Here is a 12,980-nt window from a genome sequence, read left to right on the forward strand (position 1 = left end):
GAGATTGTTAAGGCAGAACAAACCTGGAGATTCTAAGCAGGTCACTGGACAGTCCTTCATAAATATTCAGGAGAAACAAACATTGTGAAAGACACTAATGCTGATAGAATTCACAGATATGCTAAGTAAGAATAAAGTATTTCCTGCAGAGAGCTCCTATAGGGATTATATGGCCTTCTGCTTTAATGAAGTTACACTTCTTACTAATGGCAAATGATGTTAACATTCTCCTTTCAATACTATTTTTTTATTGTTTAAAAAACGATGGGGAAAAAAAAAAGAAAGAAGAATTCTAAGCTGAATTACAAGCACTTATAAACATTCTTAGGAAGAGGTTGCATTCACTTTTAAAGTCAATTTCCATCAAGAGTTTAGGAACAAGTCCTTGATTATGAAACAGTATTTGCCATTCATAGGAGTAAGCATGATTATTTCTTTTGCTGCTCCATAAATAATAGGAAAAGTGTATATAAAATTACAAATAAACTTTTCTTTGTATAATTATTTCATACAGATCAGTAGAAACACTGGTTTATCTACTGGATTATTTGATGAGCAGCACAATCCATAATGAGGATCTTATTTTCTGTTAAATTTTACAGACCAGTGTAAAAAAAAAGGGGGGAAAGAAAGAATGTTTTTCTGTCTAAAATTCTATATAATTTTTGTGAAACTTTTCTTATTATGTTTCTAGCTGCCATGTCACACTAATAATATACATTTTATTTTCAGTTGAGGGAATCTTCCTAGCCTTTATCCACAGTTCTGGCACCAAATTTTGAGAATCTACCTTAGACTTTGCTCAAGGAGAGAGTCACTCCTTGGACTGAACAGATATACATAGAAGAGTTTGGCTAGAGTCCTGATCTTGCACCAGAAACTACTTGAATATTCTAAATAGTTTCAATGAGGCTACTCAACCACGTTCAAGTAGTAATACAAGAAAGGATCATAGAAATCTGTCCTCTGAAGAAAGACCCTCAGTCTTCCTTTTTTTTAAATTTCTACGCTTTTAACTATGACTAAATAGCAATGAAAACTAGTTGTCTTTATTTCATTAGATAGTCTTTTTTTACAAATGGTGTTAATGACAAGACTAACTAAAAATTATAGCAAATAAATAAGAATTTTCTAGAAGGAGCAAAAAAATATTGAGGATTTATGGGTGTTCACAAAGTCACATGAACTCACCAGTCTAATAGCAATGAATCAGACAAAGAAAAAACGGTGTTAGATTCTGTCAACCACCAGAAAGTGTCCACTCAAGTGTGCAAATGTGCTATATGTGTTAGTATGACATATTATAGGAGCTATAGGTTTCCAGAATTAACTCTTGCTCGTGTCTGCTTTTTCTCCTCTACACTATATATGTTAATACCAGCTTGGGTCAAACGACAGTCAAATTTTGGCTCAGGTGTCATGACAGTTTTACAGATGAGGAAAGTCTTATTTTTCTGTGGCTTTGATTAATCAAAGGACCAGTTACATCGAGGAATGATAAGAAAAGATCCTTTCAGTTGCTGTGCCAATAAGATTTTTCGTTTTTACTGCAGAGAATAACACTTTAAAAAAGGAACCAAAACCCAAATGAAAACCCTGTCCACAAGCAGCATTTGAGGGTGAGATAAGCTATAGATGTTAAGAGGGAGAGGAAGAGAAGTCATGAGTCCATTTTATTATCCCACCACAAGAGGATGGAAGAGCTCTGAAAATTACTTTTCGAGAACTGGAAGGGCAAATACAAAGCAACTTCATGTCCGCTCTCGATTTTCATCAGGGAATTAGACTTGCCTATGACTTTTAATGCTCTCTAAATCTACAAGCCTCAAACCCTGCAATATCAATAACTAAATGTAGGTAGGAATCTTCTCAATTGCCTTACACATTTAAAAGAGTAACTTCTGTGAATCCAACCCCTTCACACAGACTCAGCATAGAGAAAGAGAATTTCTCACAGAGAACAGACTCTCAGAAGGGCTGGTGGCTCTCTGTTAACTTTAAATGTCTAAGTTGGGCAAGAAAAGTCAGCCTCATATGTCTTAATGATTGTCCTACTGAAGGTTAGGCTAGTACATTCCTACTTGTTACACAGGAATATATATCTTGCCAATTCACATTTAGGTAGTTGCATCACTCCACAAATATTTATTCCATTTTCTAGTTTGTTTTTTTTTTAATGCACTGGGAAATGTTGGCAAAGTTTAATTCACTTAAAAATTCCAGCTACTAAATTTGAATGAAAGTAAAAATAAATTAAACATTTAAAATACCATTTTTGATGGTTTCCCTAACTTAAGTAAAACTCAAAATTGTGCTCAAGAAATAAGAATAAAAAATATTTTATTAATTTTGCCTGAGTTTTATTAGGCAAGACAATGTATTTTCTGTGTTTCAAAGGCTGATTGATTTCCACCAGTCAGCATATAATACCTCTCCTTCATCTTGTACAGCCTGTTTATTTTTCCCTCATAGAATAGATGGGGGGGAAAAGCATTCCTGTCTCTTTAACTTCTAATCGGTTTATCATGAAATTTACAGAGAAGGAAATATTTTCTTCATTTGAGGAAAGGAATTGCTCTTAAAACTTAGCAAAATACCCCTACACATATTTTCTAAATACTTAGTCAGTATTCCATCATCTTAACAGATTGGGGAAGTACTTCTTTTCTTAATTTAAATCACTCTGGCAATTTGTTGTTCAGTTAGGCAATAAAATATTTGCTGTCATAATTTCTGATTTAATTTGAAATGGATTTATATTGATTTTTATTTAATAATATACATGAAAATCTTTACAGGTGTCTTTGAGCCTGCCTCAGTGCAGGAGGTTGGATCAACCAATCTCTGAAGCCTTTTTCAATCAAACAATCCAGCGAACTAATTAACAAAATTATTTGAAGTGTATTTTACAGTTAGATATATATGTATGTTCACATATATATTGTGTATAACAAAAATTACTTGTTTACATTTCACATGAAATAATTTTAAAAATTAATGCCAAATTTTTCATCTAGTGTTTGGGTGTCCTGTGTCCAATGTAAATTTGGCAAGACACACCAATAATGAAGTGAGAAAATAATCTTAGCTAAATCCATATTCTAACTGTCATTATATGTGTGCAGGTTAGTTTGTTTTTTGTCTTACAAGTCACTGATATTTATTAATAAATAACCATGCATTGTTATACTCTTTTTAGATGTATAAATAGTTTTTCCTTATTTTCCTCTTGATTTGTCTTTGATCCTTTTAATTATAAATGCCTAAATACTGAGCTTGCAAAATGAAAATACCTTTGAAGTGGGCAGTGAAACCTAGATCAGGTCATTATAACCTCTATTTCTGCTAATTAGGCAGTGGGTGTCCTGTGGCCTTTTGACATTCATGCAAATATCATTAGCTGGGTATGTTTCTCTGTGACACTAATAGCATTACTGTTAGACTCAATCCCAAACTGGATATTTGCATTTATTTTTCTCTCAACATCCTCTGTTCAGAAGTAAAAATTCAGAGGAATGAGGTACCTGAAATGAAGGTGATCAATTGCTCAGTGTCCGGATGAAGGTCAGTGATGCATGGTGTCCATCAGGCATCTGCACTGGGACCACTACTATTTAATGTCTTCAACAATGACACAGACAGAGGGATCAGGTGCACCCTGAGAGAGTTTGCAGAACACACCAAGCTGAATGGTGCAGTTAACATGCCCGAGAGATGGGATGCCGTCCAGAGGCATGTAGATAAGCTCAAGAAATGGGCCTGTGCAAACATCGTAAGGTTCAAGAAGGCCAAGTGCAAGGTCCTGCACCTTGGTCAGGACAAGCCCCAGTATCCATATAGACTAGGTAATTAAGGGATTGATAGAAGCCCTGTAGTACTTGGGGGTACTAGCGGGTGAGAGACTGGACATGAGCCAGCAATGTGCACTTGCAGCCCAGAAAGCCAGTCTTATCCTGGGCTGCATCAAAAGAAGCATGGCCCACATGTTGAGGGAGCTAATTCTGTCCTTCTACTATGCACTTTTGAGACCCAAACTGGAGTACTGGATCTAGCTCTGGAGTCCTCACCACAGGAAAGACCTGAACCTGTTGGAATGGGTCCAGAGGAGGACCACGAAGATGATTGGAGGGATGGAATATGTCTCCTATGACAAAAGACTGAGAGAGTTGGGGTTTTTTTAGCCTGGAGAATAGAAGGCTCTGGGGAGATCTCATTGTAGTCTTTCAGAATTTAAAGGGGGCTTATTAGAAAGATGGGGACAAACTTTAGTAGCTGTCATGATAGGACAGGGACCAAAGGTAAAGTATATTCAGACTGGATACAAGGAAATTTTTTTTACAATGAAGTTAGTGAACTACTGAAACAGATTTCCCAGAACAGAGGGTAACTGAAATAATTATGGATACATATGAGCAGCTGATAAACAAAATAGCCTAAGCTGGAATTTTGAGGATGTGAAGGAAGGAAAAGTTGGAGATCTTGTTATTAAGTACAAATAATTTACTTATCTGTAACTGGAGGATATGCACAGATGTTTAGCCTGAAAATTTTGATTTTCATCCAAAAATTAAAAAAAAATTCAGAAGACAGATTAGTGTGATTAGTGTAAGTGATGGCCATGGTCATTTAATTTAACCAACGCGGTACAATATATAAGAAAATCCTTTTTATAAAAAGGGTTTTATGGTGCTGACTTTGTACTAGCTGAGAGATAGTAAAGCAATCTGAAGTATCTCCAGTCACTCCTGACATTTCTAGGAAATAATGCAGTTTGGAGATTTCTAAATACATGGACACCTTTTTGTAGTTAAGGATTGCAAGAAAATACAAGGCCACTACTTTTCCCAGCATGTTGTGAAATGGTTCTGTCTTCATGAAGGCTGAAAATGGTCCTGACCTATTTTTTTTGAATAGTATCACCACATACATACTGCTAAAGTAGCAGAAAAAATAAATGTGTTCCCTTGGATGCAGAGTGCATGTAAAAGCTTTTACGTGTTTAAAATGTTTTCTTTTAGATGATGTTTAATAAATGCAGAATATGGGAAAGGCAGAATTCCCTCCTTCCCCACTCCCCTTCACAGTCAAGATAATAAGAAGGTTTCCTATAGAAATGAGCCACAATAGCTTCCAAGAGCGCAATGACTTTGTAGACAAATGCACAGTCATAGTACACAATAGTTCACATTCAACACTGGACGCAATAATTATTTTAATGAGAAAGATAATGGCTAGTCAGGACACTGGAGCTAGTCCCTTACTATATTAGAGAAATGTTTTGTGCATTTAAAACTTATCATAGGCAGCTCCCCAGACAGTGAAGGAAAGAGCTTACACTCAGTGAGCTGACAGTTACCAAATCCGGTGCATGGAGCACAATGGGCGCAGAGCATCGTCCCATGTGTCAAGTAAAGGACTCTGAATCAGAGTAGTCCAGCAGAATATTGGTTCTTTGAATTAGTGCTATGCTCTAGCTTTGCTACAAAAATTACACCACACTGAAAGGTTTCATCCAAATATAGTCCCAAGAATGAGTAGGGAAATTTACCCTATTTAGCTAAATGAAGTTTCATTATGCTTGCACATTTAGTGAACGTTCTTGAAAATCTGTTTGTGGTGCACCTTAAGTAGTCATTTGTGACTGAAAAGATAGCAATGCCGCTAGCTCCATGTGATAGCCTTTTCTTTTATTTTGCAGAGAACTAAATGACTCCAGCAGAAAAGAGTGATGGTGATTCAGGACAAATCTAGCATTAAAATTTTTTGTTTCATTTTACTCTTTCTTTCACTAGTAAGCTGGAAAAAAAATTGCATTTACAGTACTTTATTGTTGCAGCAAAACATATCATGCTGTATGCAACAATACAAGAGAGTCAAGACTGTTGCTGCTCCCTGCTCCCAGATTCAACCAGTAGCAAGGCTGATGATGTAATCCCATCAGGAACACACACATACAGATAGATATTGATATAAATTATATAGATATAGGTATAGAGATAGATAGATAGATAGATAGATAGATAGATGGATAGAGATAGATAGATAGATAGATAGATAGATAGATAGATAGACAGATAAACACAGTTGTTGCCACTATGGACACACAAGCCCTCCAACATGTGGTCTGATCCAGAACAGAGAGCCCCTCTAACACAGGAAAGAGTTAGAAAGAAATGCAATTAGATGATAAAACAGACTGTGCTGCTCAGACAAATCACAGAAGCACAGAATAAGCTGAGTTGGAAGGGATCCACAGGGATCATGGAGTCCAACTCCCACACCTGCACAGCACCATCCCCAAGAGTCACACTGTGTGCCCAAGTGTATTGTCCAAATGCTTCTTGAGCTCTGTCAGGCTTTGTGGTGTGACCACTTCCCTGGAGAGCCTGTTCCAGTGCCCAACCACCCTCTGAACCTTTTCCTAATAATCAAGCTAAACATCCCCTGACACAACCTCAGGTCATTCCCTCAGGTCCTATCACTGGTCAGCACAAAAAAGATCAGTGTGTGGCCCTCCACTTCCTCTCATGAGGACATTCAAACTGCAATGTTGCCCTCCTTTGGACCCTCTCTAATAGCCGTATATCTTTCTCATATTGTGGTGCCCAAAACTGTACATAATATTCAAGGTGAGGCTGCCCCAGTGCAGAGCAGAGAGGGACAATCCTCTCCCTTGCCCGGCTGGTGATGCTGTGCCTGATGCACCCAGGACAGGGTTGGCCCTCCTGGCTGCCAGGGCACTGCTGACTCATGTTCAACTTGCCATTGAGCAGGACCCTCAGGTCCCTTTCCGTGGTGCTGCTTTCCAGCATCTCATTCACTGGTCTGTCCGTACATCCAGGGTTGTCTCATCCCAGGTGCAGGATCCAGCATTTTCCCTTGTTGAACTTCATATGGTTGGTTATTGGCCAGTCCTCTGATTTGCTGAGGTCTCTCTGCAGGGTCTCCCTGCCTTCAAGGCAGTCAACAGCTCCTCCCAATTTTGTATCATCTCTGAACTGTCTTAGTGTCCCTTCCAGTCCTCTGTCCAAGTCATTTATGAAGATATTGAAGAGCACAGTCCTGAGGGTGGAGCCCTGTGGAACCTCACCAGTGACAGGTCACTGGTCTGATGTCACCCCATTTCCTGTAACCCTTTGTGCCTGACCTGTGAACCAGTTGTTCACCCACCACATGATGTGTTTATCCAGCTGAATGCATTATTTGTTTGCCCCTTGATTCTCACCTAGAGGCTTTCAGCTGTGTCATTGCCAACTGTAAGCTCCATACATTCTAACCCTTCTATCCCACACAGTGCCACCCCTTGGCTTCTTCTGCCCTGCCTATCACTCCTGAAGAGCCTGTAACCATCCAACAGGGCACTCCAGTCACAGCACTCATCCCAACACTTTTCACTTATACCAGTGATTTCAAATCTCTGGGCATATCCAGACAAGTGTACTGACTATTTAATAGACTATTAACATAAAACTGGCCCTTTCTATCCTCTTAGTTCTCTCTTTCCTCCTGAAATCACTTCACCTAAGCCACTCTTTTTTTCTTTCGTGAACCATCCGCTGTGGCTTGGCGGTGCTGGAGCGCGATGTGCCGCCACCTTCCTAAAAGGTCTCCTTAGCGAAGCTGCTCAGCAGGACCACCACACACTCACACGTGTACACGCACACACACACGGATAGTTCCTTAAAATGGTCCAACGGCAAAGAGGCAGGAAGGCTCTCCGTATAGAATTCCATGGGAGAGGTTTATTGCAGCCACGCTCGTGAAGGGTTCCAGGGACAAGGACAAGGAACAATGGGGGGTCTGGGTTTAAGTACGGGAGCGGATCGAGCATCAGGAACCAATGATCTGAGGGCACGGGGGCGGTACACAGGTGGGACTAGGGTATGGGAACCAGTGGGGAAACTCTGGGGGAATGGCGATGGGGCAAGGGCCAATGGGGGGAACCTGGAGTGGAGAACCTTCTAGGGCAGGGACATATGAGGTAACAAAGAGGAGGAGAGGCCAACGGCCAACCAGGGAAGCAGAACTGGGGTACATTAACATAGCAAAGCAGGGCAGCCTGGGGGAAGCCTTTTCTGTCACCCTAAACTGGGGAGGATCTTTTGGTACTAGGGACTGTCCCACCAGTGGACTGTCTTTGTCTCTTGTACCATAGGCTCACTGACCGCTACATTTCCTACCTTTGGTTTCTCCCTTCAGCTAACTGTAATAGAACCTGCATAATCCTGAAATGCTCTTCCACTGCATTCCATAACGTGTCCCACCGCTAGGCAACAATTACTCTGGAAGGTGATCTGGGGAACTGTTCCAGGTGATGCATTTTTATGGGGTTTATGCCTGGATCTGATGGATGTTCTGGGACAGCCCAAGATATTCACTCCTTGGAGGTCTGTAATTCATGTTCTGCCTGTCCTATGCTCCTCAGGGCTTGTGAAGATAGGTCTTTGATGATCTGATGGACACAGCAGTGGGAATGGGATCAGCTCAGCAAGGAATTGTTTGGGCTTCTCATACTGCCATTGTCTTCCAGAGATCCTCTGTGAAGCAGATAGAGTTTATCTCATAACCTCAGACTTTTGATCTACAAAAGCCACTGAATCATCACAGTCAAAATATATTTCAATCAATTCAATCACTTGAATTACCAAAACTTTTTGAAAAGGCTAGTCACCAAAGGCTCTTGAAGCAATAGGAGTAATCATGCTGCGGATTATTACATGATTTAAAAGTGGTGTGGTATTCAATTTTCAAAATAAATAGTATTTGCCACAACTATCTCTAAAACACAAGTAGAAAGTAAATGGGCAATAAAACACTAGCAATACTCAACATTGGTATGTGCAATTATATTCTGACTGTGCAACAAACTGATAGGCTCAGATGATGTATTACTGCACCCAGGAAAGAGATTTTGGCACCCCCTGTCAACAGATACTTGTTGCTCCATTAGCATGATGATGAGACAAACATAATTTTAGCAACTATGAGGAAAAAAAAGAGAGATGTAAAAAGAAGATTTCATTATCCTACTGTATAAATGCATGGTATATATTCCTCTTGAGTAGTGCACAACTCTAATCTTGCTTTGAGAAGGAACCAGTGATACACAGAACGGGGTTCATCTATGTAGCCAAATGATTTAGACCCCTTTTTTCATTGCAGCACACAGAAACCCTTATCTTCTATGTTGCATGCACGTTACTTGATTATTGGTCTCTCCCTTTTGTTATGAATAAATTAATTCCTTCCAAAGCAATCCTCAATGAGGTTCTGAGAGTACTTCAAGGAAATACAATAGGCAGGTTGCTGAACTGTCTGAATAGAACTTGCACCTTCAAACACTTCCCATGTGTCCTGGGTTACAATGTGGGGTGTAACCAAACTATGTATTCTACTCCCATCTGCATTATTCCTGATGAACTGTTAATGGTGGGTCATTTGCAACAGCTGCCCCGGGCACACCTGACACCCCAGGCTGCAAGCAGGGTGTTAGATGAGGGAAAGAGGCAAACCCTGCACACAGGGTAGTGTTTCTTTGTCTTCACAAATCTACTCAGCCATGATAACTACACCCAGCCTAAGGGGGTCATCTCTGCCAATGGGCCATAATGGCTCAACATCCCCAAAGGGCAGTTATAATGACCGACTGAATAAACAAAAAGAAAGAAAGAAGACCTAGTTCAGAAAGAAACTGGATAAAATAATGAGGATTAGACATTTGTGGTTCTGCATTGCTGCTATCTTCAGCTCAGGGAGCCCCTAACTGATGGCTTCCAAAAGCTCAGCTGGTACATTAAGGAAAAGTCACTGAATAGACAGCATCTTTCCCACACTGTTTCCTTAAGCATCCACTTTCTGAACCACAATCTCGTTTGCATTTGCATTAATTCTGATGCGTTACATCAGTTATATTTCTGACCTTTAATCTGGAGGGATTGAAAGGAAATATTGGAAAAATAATTACTTCAGTGATCCTTTTTTTTTGGAATGGAAAACATGCTAGTATAAAATCTACATGGAGGAGAGAGGAAATGCAGCTCGATTGTGAGGGAAGGGGGGAGTGTACATTACACCTTTTCCTTTTGTTACTTCTATGATTTTTGCAACCTTTACCCTGTCTCAATGTGACACTCCCACAAGTAGACTTTCAGGTACTGAAAGGATGCACAGTGGGATAACTTCACATTACTGCATATTCAAAGGAATCATTATGTGACAACAACCTTTCAGTATTCCAAAAACATTTTATTGCGATATATGAATGTAAGAGAAGTCATTGAAAAAGCACTCAAAAACTAAATTATTCTAACTTCTACCTTCCTATTCCATCTTCAGATTTCTAGTACCTGAGAAGAAATCATCATACTGCTACAAAAGAATGTTGTGGTAAACAGACACCATAAAAGAACTAATTACATGCTCATTTAAAAAAAATAACGCTGACTTTTATACCTCCAGTGTAGAAGTTACTGTGAAGAATCTGCAATTACTCCCATGTAAAGAAATGTCCATTTTCACCACTTCACTTACTGAATTTGAAAACTACAGTGGTTCTCATCCTGGAGTACAAGTTAAGAAAACAATGGCCAGGGTTTGTTTACTTCAAATTATAAAACAGAATCAGAGCAGAAAATGAAATGTGTCTCTCCTATCTTCCTTAGCACCATGATGTGAAGAAAAAATACTTGATTTTATGGAATTCAGACACTTACTATAAAAGGCTTGCAAAAAAGAAGCAAAGTAAAAAGAAAAGAATGACCAAAATATCCCTTACTTGAATACTTTAAAGAATTTTGTGTTTTAAGTGAGTATTTATGCTCAAGCTTTGAAATTCATAACTCTTAGAAATACCTTATGTTGGCTTTATATTTTATATTAGCTATTTCATTCTCATTTATGAACTTCTATGTACATATTGTTATTCTTAGTAATACACACATACCATATATAATATATACTTAGAAATATGTATTACAGATATTAAAAAATAAAAACTTAAAAGAGCGCAAACATTTGATGGCTTATAGGCCTAGAATTGAAAAGTAAATACAACAAGAATCGATGCTCAGGGTAGTAACCAATGGACAATATGTAACCTATAGTTAGCAAAAGACTCATGAGAAGTATCGAAGAGCTAACCACTACTTCTGCAAATGGCAAAGAAAGCTTTAACCACACTGTAGATTTAAAAAGAATTAGAGTTTTAGAGACCTCACTTGAAAATCTAAGAGACTCCTTTTCATAATGTCAAGTACCTAAATAAGTAATTAATAGCTTTTTTAAAAGTAGTTGGAAGCTGGATATTTGAAGGAGACTTGTATCAACAAAATTTCAGCATTTAGTATCCTCATATATTTTGAGTATCCTGGGGAGGCTTTCCTGTATTTCTTGCACCCAGGACCATTTGAATTCCAGTTTTATGTTACTTATAAAAAGGATGAAGAGACAAAGAGAAGAGGACTGATATACATAGTCCATTGATTCTTTCTGTCTCTTCCAAGCAGATTTCCTTAGACAAGCTGAGGTCTTGAGCCTATAAGTGAGTAAAGTCTGGTTTATCATAGCTGTTATCATAGCATTAATTAAAATTAATGTGAGTTCAGTGGAGGGCTTTACAATGTACATAAGAAATTATCCATTCTTCTGTCTTCATTTTTACGTGAAAAGAATGTCCCCCTTCTACTCAGAGATTGCTGCTGTTTTATTTTTGCTTGTGCTTAGTACAGTGCAAAGACTTACACACTCTCATGGTTTCTCGCAGATGCTCACCTTTGTTCTTGTTTGTTTTGTTGTTCAATTAATATCAAAGAAAGGTCAATCTGACAAAGTATATGGTTGGTGTTTGTGTATGGAAAAACATAATGGAAAACTTGTAGTCACAGGAGTCCCATGTGCCAAAGAAAATTTTGAAAAGCCTCTCCTTAGTGACAAAGTGAGCTTCATTTGTACTGCATAAGTACCCTACTACAAAAGCAGTCTTGGACTTTCATGGGACTACTATGAATATGTTTATAATATGATTAGGCAGGCAAAGCGCTCCTAAAGTGCTGCATCACTAGTCTTGTGACTGTTATACTGCTGTAGTGGGACCTCTTAGACTTCTAGTGGGCTGAAACAGCATTACTTATAAGTGTACTTATATCTTACTTAAAATGAAGAGAATCTTGCTGGCTGATGTCATGAGGCTTGAAGAATGATATTAGTGTTACGAATGGTGACAGAGTTTTGCTCACTTTACTTCTGTGACTCAAATGGCAGCATTACTCCACAATTTTTGAATCCCACAGAATAGAGTTCAAAATAAATCCCCGCTCGCCAAAAAAATTGCAAACACTTACTGATCAAACAGATTAATTTAATGCACATTTGTGAACCACTAATATGGTATTCTCCTGGGGGCAGTGGAAGTATTGCTGTGGGACTACCAGCCATGGTGCTACACCACAACTGTTGGAATTTCTGGAGACTTCTAGATTTGCATTTTCTTTGTAGTTTCATTAACATAATTTGAAAACAGACTTAATTAGTGTTTTAGCACTATTCGTTTTGTTTTATTTTTATTTTTTTAAATTCCTGAAGAGACTTTTTTTCAATGGGGTAAGATATTGAGTTGACAACCCTGAAAAATCAACTTATCTTTGAAGCTATACAGTGATTCTATATAAGGTTAGTTCCAAGCCAGTTTTACTGATCAGGGTGGGGTTTTCTTTAGTTTTTGTTTTATTGCTATTTTTATTATCTCTTTGTTGATCTGCTGTGACAGATCATGTTCTAAGTTATTAAATGTGTGACTATCTGGGCTTTATTCTTCACTAGCTGTTAAACAAGAACTTTCAGAAAAACACACCTTTTAAACTCTTTCAAATCAGGCAAACAAAATTAATGTTACTATTCTAAATAGTAGATTATTTTTCCTAAGGGTGGGGTAACAGTAGGTATTTTTATGTTTTTCCTCTCCATGAAAATCTATGTTTAGCATT

This window comes from Corvus moneduloides, chromosome 2, assembly GCF_009650955.1.
Source record: "Corvus moneduloides isolate bCorMon1 chromosome 2, bCorMon1.pri, whole genome shotgun sequence".
NCBI classification, from domain to species: domain Eukaryota; kingdom Metazoa; phylum Chordata; class Aves; order Passeriformes; family Corvidae; genus Corvus; species Corvus moneduloides.